The sequence below is a fragment of the Lygodium microphyllum genome, unplaced genomic scaffold, assembly GCF_053477565.2.
Source record: "Lygodium microphyllum isolate KBCC unplaced genomic scaffold, Lygodium_microphyllum_v1.1.10 scaffold_35, whole genome shotgun sequence".
Classification (NCBI taxonomy): domain Eukaryota; kingdom Viridiplantae; phylum Streptophyta; class Polypodiopsida; order Schizaeales; family Lygodiaceae; genus Lygodium; species Lygodium microphyllum.
Genome location: NW_028229518.1, coordinates 566,300 through 570,275, shown reverse-complemented (window position 1 = coordinate 570,275; position 3,976 = coordinate 566,300). Strand labels below are relative to the sequence as shown.

At 40.9% G+C, this 3,976-nt stretch overlaps 1 pseudogene; it reads left to right on the top strand.

Annotated features, from left to right (window-relative positions):
* Nucleotides 1-1,100: 1,100 nt before the first annotated feature.
* On the top strand, nt 1,101-1,465 carry LOC148009166 (histone H4-like; annotated as a pseudogene).
* Nucleotides 1,466-3,976: the final 2,511 nt, after the last annotated feature.

Here is a 3,976-nt window from a genome sequence, read left to right as displayed (position 1 = left end):
TATGGCATATTAATCTGACACCACAAGTGCATTAAACCTTACATGTAAAGACAAAAATATTTTTGAGATTTAAAAATCATAAGGAGAATGGAAAACATAGAGTGGAAAAAGAAGATTCTAATTTTCTTTTGAGCAAAAGTAAAGGGGCTAAAAGAGTGTATGTTTTTAAGGAAGAGAACACTCTCGGAGACTCAAACTAACATACAGAATCATTTTTTAAAAGCAAGGAGAAACAATAGGGAGAAGCATAAACTCTCCTTCTTATGTCTTCTTTGCACCTTGTGTGATTTTGAGGGTTAACAAGAAGAAAGAAAGAGCATAAAAAGACAACCCACTAGAAAAACAAGACTAAGAAGTGTGAAAAAAAAATTAAAAATCAAGAACAAGGCACGTAAGAAATAAAGCACATTTTAGCCCTTTGTAAAAGAGCACTAGGCTCCCTCCTACGCAAGTTGTAAATGAAAAGGCACATGTAAAGGAGCCATGAGAGTAGGAAAGAATTGTTGAGAATCTGCCAATCAAACCCTGTGTATGCCCCTTTGTATGGAACAGCTAGGCTAGGAAGATGCATTTTATTCTAGGAAGAAAGACAGATCCCATAGGCACAGTGGATGTAAAGTTCTACCAAGCTACTCTATAAAATAATGTGCTTGACTATCACTTGCACATAATATGATAATGCAATAGTACTTGTCTCTTTCTATCAAGTATTTGTGTCATTGTCTCCTTACACAAGAATGTATTTATGAGTCCAAGCTTCCATCTTGGAACCTAATTCACTTGTGTAACATTTGGTCTTCAATCCTTGGTCAATGTCATCATGAGTTCAGTCTATGTCTACAAGCTGCCATAGCCATGCTCTAGATCCACATCTTTGTCATGGTATCAAAGCCCAGTCAGGCATGGCACTGCCTCTCCAACCTCTCTTGGTTCCTCTCAATCTCTGCCCAATTTCTCATCATTATCACCATCATCATCTAAGCATTTCTTACTCAATAAGGACTTGGGAGCCATTGAGAAAGACCTCTTTTACTCTATTCCAATCACACAGAAGAGTCAAGCAGATTCAGTCTCGCAGACTCGAGTTCAAATAGACATCCATGTCTGAAAGGGGCAAAGGAGGCAAGGGGCTTGGTAGGGAGGTGGGAAGCACCACCGCACGGTCCTTCGTGATAATATTCAGGGTCTCACCAAGCCTACCATCTGTCAGCTTGCTCGCAGGGGTGGTGTGAAGCGTATAAGTGGCCTCATCTATGAAGAAACTCGTGGAGTTCTCAAGATCTTTCTGGAGAATGTTATCCGTGACGCTGTCACATACACTAAGCATGCCCGCCAGAGAGACTCTGACAAAGCTCACATGCAGACACCAAAAGCGAGTCTAGCCAAGCCTTTGTGCAATGGTGGCATGCAAGAAGGCCAAGAAGCCATCGATTGGGAGCTACAGCCTGGTGGCATGCTGGTTTAGAGAAGAGATCCTTCCACAGATCTATTTCCATTGTCTGCGGCCCTCTAATAAAAGTGAAGGTGTCGCATGGGGCTTATCAGCATGATATCACAATTCCAGCTCAAGTAACCTTTGGTGACCTAAAGTGGTTGTTGGCTCAGGAAATTGGTTTGCAGCTTCATGAGCAACAACTGTTGTTTAACAACAAAGAGAAAGAAGACAATGAATGTCTGCACATTGTTGCAATGAAGGATATGAAAAAAGTGATTTTAGTGGAGGATCCTACAAGCAAAGAAAAGAAATTAGAAGAAATGAAGAGAGGTATCAAAGTTGAGAAATGCTTATCAAGTCAGAAATTTGCAGAGGAGAATGGCTTGCCCAAGTTAAATCATGTTCTTTTACCTCGAATAAAGGGCTATTGTGCATGTTTATGTCATCTCCACAACTCCATTGATGCACGGAAAAGTGGAGTTGTGACCATTCAAGTCCCATCCATGTTTCCATTTCAAGATTTTGAAGACACTCCAACTGCTTTGGTTATCGTGCAAAACTCAAAGATGATGATGTCTTTGCTTGAGGCGGACATAGACATGAACATAAAGATCACTACAAGCAAATTCCACCATAAAAAAGAAGACCAAAAGGACCATGAAGAAGAGAAGAAGATCAGCCATGAAGACCAAAAGACCACATCATTCAAAGCTGAAGACAAAGAACCAAAGATGAAAGACAAGAAAATTTTCCATGCTGACAAAGCAAATGTTTATGCTGAAAAAGACCACAGGGCCTATTAGCCCTTGTCTCTCATTTTCTGTTTTAAAAGCATTGTAACTACCTTAATGTTCCTTTCATAAGCTTTGTAAACTCCTCATGTAGCCTATGCATAACAGCCTCTACACACTTAATGAGCCCTTGTAAGAACCCATGGATGTCTACCATGTTTGGGCGCTACCCACACTTAGCCTTTTCTGCGACAGCCTCTGGATGCTTCACTTGTTTGTGGCATGCCCACACTTAGCAAGATTCTACTCATGACAGCCTATGCACACTTAGTGCGTTTCACAATTGTGATTGAGGAGGGGTGTTGAGAATCTACCAATCACACCATGTGTATGCCCCTTTGTATGGAACAGCTAGGCTAGGAAGATGTAGTTTATTCTAGGAATAGAGACAAATCCCATAGGCACAGTGGATGTAAAGTGCTACCAAGCTACTCTATAAAATGATGTACTTGACTATCACTTACACATAATATGATAATGCAATAGTACTTGTCTCTTTCTGTCAAGTATTTGTCATTGTCTCCTTACACAAGAATGTCTTTATGAGTCCAAGCTTCCATCTTGGAACCTAATTTACTTGTGTAACGGTTGGTCTTCATTCCTTGGTCAATGTCATCATGAGTTCAATCTATGCCCACAAACCACCATAGCCATGCTCTAGATCCGCATCTTCGTCAAGAATAAGAGAAGAATGGAAAAGAGATCCAAGGCCGGGGATAGTCGCGGTCATGGAAATGGGTTGGATGCCCAAGGGGAGAAGGGCATGTATAAAAGTTAAAAAGTGAATGGATAAGCTCATTCTTGGTGTGTGTGCAAACTAGCTCTCTTCTTGTTCTTACTCTTGTTTCCTTCTTGTGCATGATGAGAGAGGGAAAGAGAGTGTGTGAAAGAGGGAGTGTGCGAGTGCGTGAGTGAGGGACCATGGAGAAGCTCTTCTTCTCCTTCTTCTCTTCTCTTTTCTTGTGCGTACAGCTATGGAGGTCGGAGCTTGGAGCTTGGAGATGGAGCTTGCTTGAGTGACTACATTGAATCATGGAGCCATTGAAGGATTCAAAGAAGAGTACCTATGATCAGATTCAATGATAAGATCACTACATCCTTGTGTGAGAGCATGCACGACTATGTGAGAGATAGCCATTGCCACTCGCTCGAAACACTTGAATTGATAAGCGGTGTGTAGGGTCTCAATGATTGCTAGCAATAGGGACAACATTTTGGTTCCATTGCCAAGACCTCGGATTTAAGCTTGAGTGCTTGCATGCTCCAAATCAAGCAACGAAGTAGGAGTTCATCTTTGAAATGGTGCTTAGTTTAGGTAGGAAGTGAGGGAGTTGAAAGGTGTTCACAATCTCCTTTGCCGAATAGTTTGTGTTGAAATATTTAGGAACATTAGTTAGATCAGTGGTAGAAAGTTTTTCATTAGTAGGATGCATTAAGGTTTGAAAAATAAGGAAAAAATAAAGAAAAGATAAGTTTATGTAACAATCAAGACACAAGGGAGCAAGAAAAGAAAGGAAAAGATATTTTGAATATCTTAGAAGGAAAATAAAGAGTAAGAGAAGAAAGAGAGAGCATTAAAAGGAGAAAAAAGGGGGGAAAGAGCTCATTTGAGCTTGTGAGAGATCGAGAGAGAGAGCAACATATCAAGAGAGAGTAGTAGAAGTCCATGTGTCATCACCCTCGATGGTCCCAGGTATGCTCAAAACCCTCCTCGCGCTGACTGAAGAATAAGGATAGGATTGTAGTTAGT